The following is an 11,138-nucleotide window of genomic DNA, read 5'->3' as shown; positions in this document are numbered from 1 at the left end:
ACATTTTAATCACAGATCCCAGTGGTGATGAGCTCAGAGAATCCAGTTCCTATATATAGTATGATTAGCTTTCCTCTCTTCCCACCCTTGCACATAAATGCTGTTGCTGCTCTGTCCCACTCTACATTAGCAGAAGAATCTAACTGGGTGAGTAGTCTTAGCCTCGGACAAGTACTAGGAGGAGCTATGCCTTTTGGGACTGAGAGGAGGAGGCAGAAAAAAATCAAGGTTAGTGTAATGTTATCTAAAAATTAGGGAAGGGACCCAGGTTAATTGTTGGTAGAATGATATTGATAGAAATATTAGAAAAAGAGCTCAAATAATGAGAAAATTCTCACTGTACTTAAACCTAAACAGAGAAAAGTCACTTCTACAATCACAATTTTAAGAAATCATTGACATTTAGACTATATCCGCAGGCAGCAGAGAAAGCATTACAATGAATTTAAGTAGAAGCCAAATGAACTGCAAATGTTTAGCTGACACAAAGCATGATTTGAGATGGAGAAGAAAGACAAATTGATAGGTTCCATGGAATATTTGAGAGGTTGTTAGTGAGAGACTTGGACTCATTGCTTTTATACATCTTAGAAGGGTCTTTATGATATTTCAGGTGTGACATTAATGCACCTGGGCACTGAAAATAACAATGTAGATTTTTTTTAGCATAGAGAAATATACTATATGTAAATCACATAAGAGAATTTTTGTTCACAGAAAAATTTGAAAATCTTTTCTTATATTTATGTAAACTACTCCAGTAACTTAAATTATTTTCATGAAGATTTTTTTTTTGAAAAAGTTTTGGTTTCAGTTAAGAAAATCAAGGGAGTTTTTCTCTCTTCGAAAAAAGTAAGACAGTGTTTAGAAAAAGTGCTCAGGAATTTGGAGAGAGATTTCTACTGAGGTCTCCATATGTCAGAGACTAGGAAGAGAAAAGAATTAAAAAACCTAATTATCTCTCTTTTCAAAAATTGGAAATAATAGCAAGAGATGAAAGAAAAAAATCTGTTTCTTCTCTCAAAGTTATGTTTATATTTTAACTTATAGAATATATTCATAGGGCTGTTATTTCTATGTTTTCAAGGATATCAAGTTACTCTAGCTCTTCTTTTACATGCAGTGTGTTTGGTTCTGGTTAATTTTTTACTTTTACACATAGCCAGTTATATAGCAATACATGAATAATTTTGGAATGCTGATCTTTCTCAGGGATCATCTGAATTTATTGTTGCAGGTGAGAGAGAGAAGTCCTTCCAGATACCTGTTGGAGATTATGGCATACCAATATTTGATTTGGGAATTGCAGACTGAATGAAATTAATTATTATTTGGGTTTTTTCCCATGGTTTGATTATTTTAAAACTGTTTGAATTTTGGGTAAAATCTAGTTCCAGAACTGTCAAATACTGTATCTCTTCATAGTAAGCATAGCATCAAGCAGGCAGCTAGGTGATAGAGTGGATAGTCAGGCATTCCTGAGTTATTATTATGATGTGATACTAGACATTTTGACAGTTGGAGGTTTTAGGCACATCATTTAACCTCTTTTACTCTTACTTTGCTTATCTTTAAAAGAGTTCATAATAATACTTAATCCCCAGGATTATTGTGTAGATAAAATAAGATCATATTTATAAATAGCTTTGCAAATCTTAAAGGAAAGAAACATATGAATACAAAGAAATACCTTACATTTCATTCCCACTGGTGCAGAAAAGTCAGACTAGACATTTCTTGTTTGTTTTGTTGTTTTAAAAAAATTGAATTTTAAATTCTATCCCTCTGTCCCTTTTCTCCTCCCTCTCTGAGATGGCAAGCAATTTGATATAAGTTAATACATGTACAGTCATGTAAACTATTTCCATATTGGTCATTTTGGCAAGAAGACTCAACAACAACAAAAAAAGACAGTAAGAAAGAGAAAAATAGCATATTTCAGACAACTTCTTTCTCTGAAGGCAGATAGCATTTTTCATCATGAATCCTTTGGGATTGTCTTGGATTGTATTAGATTGTATTGCTGAAAACATCCAAGTCATTCATAGTTGTTAATCATACAATATTTCTATTACTGGACAACTTTCTCCTGATTCTTGTTACTTTGTTTTGTATCAGTTCATGTATTTCAATTTTTGCTTTTGTTTTGTCTGAGATCACGATTGCTATCCCTATTTGTTTTGTATGTTTTGTTTTGTTTTTTAACATCAGCTAACACATGATAGATTTTGCTCTAGCCCCTGTCCTTTCCTCTGTGTTTGTCTCTGTGCTACAAATGTGTTTCTTCTAAGTAGTATATTGTAGAATTCTGGCTTTTAACAAATTTTGGTATCCATTTCTGCTTTATGGGTGAATATAATTTATTCACATTTACAATTATCATAACAACCGTGTATTTCCTTCTACCCTATTTTCCCTTGTTTTTCTTCTCTCCCTTCCTCTTCCTCTCCCTTTCCCTTCCTCCCTCTCTGACTTTATCTTTTTCCCTCTTGCTCTCCCACTCACTTTCCTTCTCTCTCTCTCTCTCTCTCTCTCTCTCTCTCTCTCTCTCTCTCTCTCTCTCTCTCTCTCTCTCTCTCTCTTTCTCTCTCTCTTCTCTCTCTCTCTCTCTCTTCTCTCTCTCTCTCTCTCTCTTTCTCTCTTTCTCTCTCTGTCTCTCTCTCTCTGTCTCTCTCTCTCTTTCTCTCTGTCACACACACACACACACACACACACACACAAACACACACACATACACACACCCCTTTCATTCAGGCTTACTTCACAAATATTCCTGTTCTGATCACCATCTCCCCCAAACTACCCTACCTTCTAGTTGTACTGCCCTACTTCTTTTATTCCCATAAGTTTTTATATTCCTATATGAAAGGATAAATTTCTATATCCAACTAAGCATGTGGTATAAACTTTTTGAGTCAATTACGATGAAAATATGGTTCAAGTGTTGCACACCACCACAATTTTCCCTTCCACTAAAATAGTTTTTTCAAGCTTCTTTTATGTGAGATATATCTCTTTATTCTATCACCCTTTTCCCTCTTCTCTTAGTACAATCTTTTTTTCTCACTCCTAATTTTTTTGATAATATATCATCATAGTGATCTCATATCCACACCTTCTCTCTATGTATATTTCTATGTATATACTCCGCCTAATTGAAAAAATGTTTTGCTTAACAAAATCAGAAACTATTTGTAATTATTGAAGTTATCAGGGAAATGTACAATTTTGCAATTAGTTGATAATTTTTAATTAGATATGTTAATTTGCAAAGGATAAATGTTAATGGAATGAGAAAAACTGTTTTTCTAGTTCGATTGAAAAACTGAATTTATAAAGTTAGAGGGGAGTGAAAAAGTAGTAAAAGAAAATTAAAACTTCATTGAGAAATGTGGCAGTTTTGAGGGTTTTAATCAAAGTTCACTGGAAGAAAGTTAAAGGATAATTGATGACTGGATATGCTTATATGAGATAAGAAATAAGAAGTATTTGGATGTTTCAAGGAACATATGAGAAAACAAGTCATTTTGTTTATTCAAGATGGCATAATGAAAAGTCCCCATCCTTTTGCCCATTAACATGCCCACCATAAGACAAAAGTAATTGCAATATTTTAGAAATGACAGCAACATATCAAAAAGATTGTTCAATATGATTATATTTGATTTATACCAAGCATGCAGAAATACTTAAATATTAGGGGAAACAAATATCTATCTATCATTATGTATATAGATCAATAGATTATATCAATAATAAGCACATTAAGACATTTTAATAGAAATGGAAAAAAAACTTTTGACTAAACATAACACTCATTTTTATTAAAACTATAGAAACAATAGGAATAAAATAAATAAAACTTTGGAGTCCAATAACCTTATTGAGAGAAAATTTTTTTAAAAAATTAAATATAATGGAAGTAAAGAGTCTACAGCAGGATATAAAAAATATCATACAGTATGACTAGATTGATTTTAATGATTCATTCAAGATTCCATCAATATTTTTTAAACCATCAACACAATGGATCATGTCAGAAAGAACGATAAAAGTAATGTATTTTTCAATAGAAGTAAGAAAATATTTTGACTAAATTTCAAACACATTTTTGTTAATAAATATATAAATAAATGGGTTTTAAAGTAGTATCTGGTTGATATGTAGATTTTTCTCTTGGTTAAATCTTTAAGATTGACTTTGTCTGAGATCAATGATTACTAGCCCTACTTTTTTTCCTGATCAATTCTATTCCTAATCCATGTTATGGTGTCTGTGTATACCTTTTATTTCCTATCCCCACTATCTCTCCTACTTAAATTCTACTCCTTAACTTGCCTTGCAATTATTAAACTCTCCCCCTCATAAATCCTTCCCTTATCTTCTCCTCCCATGCTTCCCTTCCTTCTTCATCCCTTTTCCATTAATCTATACATCTTGTCTCATTACTATAATCCTATCTATTCCCTATACCTAACTTTATCATATTCCTTCCCTCCTTATTTCTTTATAGGTTTTGGAGGTTGCTATACACTTTATGGTGTGTGTGTGTGTGTGTATCTGTATAACATAATTACTATTTTTATTTTTTCCTAAATTGTTTTGCTTTTTATTCAGATTATATGTAGTTATTCCCCAATCTTTCTTTTGAACTACCCGATTACTGATGTAGATCTTAAACATATGGTATACATGTCCATTTAAAAACTAAAATTTGTTAAGTCCCTTAAAATTAATCTTTGATGCTGGCTCTTATATGTTAAATTTTCTATTAAGTTCAGATTTGATTGAGGCAAAATCCTGAAGATCTTCATGTTCATTGAATGTCTATTTTTCTTTAATATTATGGTTAGTTTTGCTAGATATGATATTTTTGGCCACAAGCCTAGTCCTTTATGTTGTTGATATATTATTCCAAGACCTTCAGTCATTTATTGTGGCTGCTGATAAATCCTGCACAATTCTAATGGTAGCTCCAGCACATTTGAATTGTTTTTATTTATTAGTTTGTTTCTTACATAATTTTGCCTTTGATCTGAGAATTTCAAAATTTGACAATAATATTGCTATGTGTTTTTCATATAGGATTTCTTTGAGATGCTGATTGGTGGATTTTGTTTCTTTATATGTTCCCCTCATATTCTAACAGTCTAAGACAATTTTCTTGAATTATATCTTGCATTATTGTGTCAAAGTTCTTTTTTTGGTTGGCTTTCAGGCAGTCCAATTATTCTTATATTTTCTTACTCTATACTCCACATCTTTTATTTTTTTAATAAGATGTTTAACATTCTGTTCTAATTTTTCATTTTTTATATTTTCTTTTGTTATTTTTTTGGTCTCATAGCTTCACTGGCTTCTTTTTGCCCAATTCTAAATTTCAAAAAGTTATTTGTTTCTTTAAGACTTTGTGTCTCCTCTTCTAGGTGATTAACTTTTTTTTTTCATGATCTTGTTTTTCTTGGATGAGTTTTCTCCACTCTCCTTTAATCTCTCTTATTTTATTTTGAAGGTTGTTTTGAGTTTTTTTTAAAAATATATTCTTTCTAGGCAGGTAGCCACTTATTGTTACTTTTTGGAGGAGAAGATTGTTGGGGTTTTTTGTTTTGTTTTGTTTTAATTTGTTTTGTTTTTTACTTCACTGTTCTACTTTGAAAATAAACACCAATCTTCTCTATTCACGTAGTAAGTTTTTATAATTTGGTTCTTCTTTGTTGTTGTTGTTGTTGTTGTTGTTGTTGTTTTTGTCTGTCTGGTTTTTTTTGGCATATTACTTGGCTACTGGGATTAAGTGATTTGTCTAGGGTCACTCAGCTAGAAAGTATTAAGAGTCTGATGCCGCATTTGAACTCAGATCCTCCTGACTTCAGGGCTAGCACTTTATCCGCTGCACCTTAACTGCCTCTAGTTTTATTTTTTAAAATGAAAACTATTAGAGTAAGGATTTCTAATCCTGTAGTAGGGAAGATGGGACCCCTAGCTTTTCTTCAGACCTCTCCTTTGACTTGTAACCTCAAACCAAACACTCCATCTTCCTGTAAGTGCCCACAACCAGCAGGTACCCTGATCATGCTTCTGTATTCACCAGAAATGTGCTGATTTCTTCTGATCCAGAGTGGCGTCTCAGCAGCACATCTGAGTCCTAATCAGCAGAAGTTCCCTCAGTCTTCCTGGGCTCAGACCTCCAATTTCCAATAGGAAAATTCAGGTTCAGGAGGTGAAAGTTGCTGTGGTTTTGAATGAGGCTCTCTATGAACTTAGCTGGTCCCAGGGCTCCCTGGGTGGTATTTCTGTCAAGGTAGCTTGGATATGTTTACACTTTATACTGGTTAAACCCTGGATCTGGGATCTTTCTTCAGGTCTTCTTGAGTTATCCCAGGAGGGCACCAGTTCTTTCCCAAGTTTTATGTGGTTTTCACTGTTCTATGATTGCCCTGAGGCTCAATTTTGTTCTGTTGGTGGGGAAAATTGGAGATATTGAAATTGTTTGACCTGTTCTGCCTTCTTCAGAGAAGTCCCTGAAAAAAATCTTAACATTTATCTGTTAAATGTCTCATTAAGATATATAACGTATTAAATCAGATTTATGAGAATAAGAACTATATTCTATTTCATAAATGAAGAAAGGATATGAACAAGAAGTTTTCAAAGGATGAAGTCCTTTGAAATTTCAATATAAAAAATTCTCTCACTTGTTACTAACAAAAGAAACTTGAAAAGATAATCTTCATACCTATCATATAGGCAAAGTTGAAATATAAAGTGACAGATTTTAGAGAAATGTCAAAGAAATACGCAAAAATCATTTGCAGTTGAAAGAACTATGAATTGGTCTAGTATTCTGGAAGTCAGTTTATAACATTGCCCAAAGGTTGCTAAATTGCGCAGTTATACTACTGCTACCATTATGCACCCCACCTCCCCCAACAAGGAGCTCAAGGAAAAAGGAAAAAGAGTTAAGTAAATATGATACAATTGCTACTTATACATGTAGTATTCATATTATTTATCCATAAATACTTAAATATATAAATACACACGTATAAAACCAAAAATATAAATACACATGTAATTTGTGCACACATAAATACAAGATGTACAAACACATGTATTTATATGTCCATTGTTAATTATAACACACATGTGTATTTATAATATATGAATATTTCTATTATCATATTGGTTGTTGTTGTTCAGTTGTTTCATTTCTGTCTGATTCTTCATGATGCCACATAGAGATTTCTTGGCAAAGATACTGGAGTGGTTTGCCATGTTCTTCTCCAGGACCTTTTTCAGATGAGGAAACTGAGGCAAAGACTTTTAAGTGACTTTCTCAGGGTCACGTACCTAGTAAATATCTGAGGTCGGATTCCAACTCAGAAATATAATTCATCTTGACTCCAGGTACAGTACACTATTCATGGTTTATTTCCATTTTACATCTGAGGAAACTAAGGCAGAAAGTGGTTAACTAATTTTCTCAGTCCCTCTGCTGTTAAAGTATCTGAGGCTACTGTTAATTTGAGTATTCCTGATTCAGATAGACTGCTCTAGCCTCTGGACCCACTTAGCTGCTGATTTATATGAACATTTCTTTAGCAGAATATTATGATTGTATATCTCCTCAAAACAATAGACTCACAACATATCTCATTCTGGTACTCCTCATTTTACATGGCCTTTTCTTTAGAAACAGGCTACATGATTGCTATCTTTCAGTAACTGAAGTTTTGGTGATGAATAGTAGTGCAGGAAATAAGAGCTAATTAAATTGTTTGTTCAATTAGAGCATTATAATTCAGGGGGTGGGGAGAAGACTGAAAACTAGAGGATCAATTTTTAACAAATTTGAGACTTAATTTCCTGAGAAGTATGTATGAAGCTACTACATAGCAGCTCTTCTGCTACCTAGAATTGGTCAAGTGTTAAGGACAGATAGTAGAAAAATTTGGTCAAGGGGAATCTTTTACAATTCTCTTTATTATTTATGTCCTAGCCATGGTAAGGAAAAGCACAAGCAGTATAAGTCTGTCTGAACTGAAGTCCTCAAATGTGACAATCACCTAGATTTTCTTTTTTCTCTAGGTTGCTTGTCTCTCAAAGCTTCTGTTCAAGAAAAAACGAACATGTTTCCTAGTAAAGTGTGCTTTGGGATTATAATGATCTTCCAGACTGGAATTGGGGTTCCAACAAACTTCTTTCTTCTTTGGCTTTTTTCTTTCAATTTCTTTAGTGGCCATAGAATAAAACCTGTCAATCTGATTTTCATCCAAGTGAATTTTATCAACATCATGATATTCTTTTCCAAAGGATTCTCAGACATACTGACAAATTTGGGAATAGAGAATTTCTTGAATGATGTTGGGTGCAAACTTGTCTTATATCTTTATAGACTATCCACAGCACTCTCAATTTGCTTCACCTGCTACCTTTGTACCTTTCAGGCCATCATCATTAGTTCCAGTGTCTCCAGGCTTGGAAAATTCAAAGCTTGGTTCCTAGATCATATCATGCACTCTTGTCTTTTCTTCTGGATCCTCAACCTTCTTTTAGAAATTCCTGTAATGTTTGTTGTGACAGGCCCAAGATGCATGAACAGTACTTCTGTTGAGCTGAATTTTGGGAATTGTTCTCTTGAAAGTCATAATGATGTTTACTGGGGTATAACTACTCTTAGAAATGTAGTCTGTGTAGTAGTTATAGTCTTGGTCAGTTGCTACATTGTACACTTTCTATATAGACATCATCAAAAAGTGCAGACAATTCATAGCAGCAGTGTCTCAGTCAGGAGCTTCCCTGAAGTCAGAGCCACTCGAACCATCTTGCTGCTGGTGAGTACCTTTGTCTTCTTTTACTCATTCATTTCTATCTGGACAATTTTTATCAACTATTTTTATCAACAGCGCTTCTGGTTGTTACCTGTAGATATCATTCTGTGTCTATGTTTTCCAACTCTTAGTCCCTTTATATTGATTCCCTGGGAATCCATGAAATCCCTGGGTTTCTTGGCAGGGAAAAATATCTCTACACATTCAAAATCATATGCCATTCCGGTGTCAAAGTGATTTTCTAGAGCACATCTACAACCATGGAGCTCCTCTGTACGTTATACTTTTGTAGCTTGCTATTACTTCAGAAAATAGGACCCAAGACTGCAGAGTCAAAGCATCAATTCAGATGAACTCTCCCAACATTTCCTTCCAAACATATTTAAAACAATGCTTCATATTAAATTATGGAATCACAGAGCAAATGAAATTTTTTTCTTTTTTTTAATTAATTTTATAATTATAACTTTTTTTTGACAGTACATATGCATGGGTAATTTTTTACATTATCTCTTACACTCACTTCTGTTCCCAATTTTCCCCTCCTTCCCTCTACCCCCTCCCCTAGGTGGCAGGCAGTCCCATACATGTTAAATATGTTATAGTATAACCTAGATACAAGATATGTGTGTAGAACCAAAATTTTTGTTGCACAAAAAGAATTGGATTCAGAAGGTAAAGATAACTTGGGAAGAAAACCAAAAATGCAAACAGTTTACACTAATTTCCCAGTGTTCCTTCTCTGGGTATAGCTGATTCTGTCCATCATTGATCAACTGGAACTGAATTAGATCTTCTCTTTGTTGAAGATATCCAATTCCATCAGAATACATCCTCATACAGCATTGTTGTTGAAGTGTATAATGATCTCCTGGTTCTGCTCATTTCATTCAGCATCAGTTCATGTAAGTCTCTCCAAGCCTCTCTGTATTCCTCCTGTTGGTCATTTCTTACAGAACAATAATATTCCATAACATTCATATACCATAATTTACCCAACCATTCTCCACTTGATGGGCATCCATTGATTTTCCAGTTTCTTGCCACTATAAAAAGGACTGCCACAAACATTTTGGTACATACAGGTCCCTTTCCCTTCTTTAGTATTTCTTGGGGGCAAATGAAATTTTAAAATGATATTTTTTACAGCCAAAAACAACTTAGGAGGTGAGCAGGAGAGGTCTATGACACTGTGGTAATGGTCAGCCCAGAGCACAGCACATGTGTTACAGCATCAGGCAGCAGGACTTAGAACTATAATCTCCTCAAGTTTGGGATCCCTCTCACTCCGAAGATTATAAAGGGGTCAGAAAAATAGTCAGAAAGATATAACAGAAAACCCTTTCTTGACCTTAAGTGCAGGACCCTGTTTCTTTGCTTACACTCAGTTCTGGGTAGCAATGCTAGGATGACAAAGAACCCTCATACTTGTGACCAGAGGAGAACAACATCTCTAGTCACAGTTTGGGGCTGGAGAAGAATGCTTATTATCACTCACAAGAAAACAGGGGTTCCAATTTCAGTTTCAAAGCAGAAAGAACCATTAGCATTTATGATTACAGGAGAGCAGAAGACCTGTTTAAAATTCCAATGGCAAGAGGACTGTCAGTTCCAGGAGGAAGAAGTTCTTTCCTAGGTAAAGACCACAATACAGGACAGAACAAAGAACAAATTTCTCCTTGGATCACACCATTTTGTAAGCACTGAAAGTTTAACAACATTGAATTAGTTCTGAAAACAGCAGCACAAAACCCTGAAGCATGAGACAGTGCTTTCTCCAACCCAGGAGCAGAACTTTATTTTAATGTTAGAAATAAATAAATAGGCTAGATATATACGCAAACTATAACAAAAGAACTGATTATAAAAAGGTACTATGGTGATAGAGAAAATCAAGACACAAAGAAGACAATGATGTCAAATAATTATATGCAAAACCTCAAAGAAAATACTGATTTGGAAACGCCCCTCAAGAATTCCTATAAAACCTCAAAATGTATTTTAAAAATCAAATAAGGGAGGTAAAAGAAAAGTTTGAAAAAATAATGAGGTAACAAGAATGATCATGAAACATCATGAAAAGGAAATCAACAGATTTGTAAAAACTACAAAAATACTGAAGAGAAAAACACCTTAAAAATTGACCAAATGGGGGGCAGTCAGGTGACGCAATGGATAGAGCACCAGGCTTGAATTCAGGAGGAACTGAGTTCAAATGTGGTCTCAGACACTTAATACTTCCTAGCTTGTGTGACTCTGGGCACTGGGACTCTGTGTGACTGTGGGACTCTTTACTTTTTACTCATTAAA

This window comes from Sminthopsis crassicaudata, chromosome 1 (genome assembly GCF_048593235.1).
Source record: "Sminthopsis crassicaudata isolate SCR6 chromosome 1, ASM4859323v1, whole genome shotgun sequence".
Lineage (NCBI taxonomy): Eukaryota > Metazoa > Chordata > Mammalia > Dasyuromorphia > Dasyuridae > Sminthopsis > Sminthopsis crassicaudata.
This window is presented reverse-complemented; position numbering follows the sequence as displayed.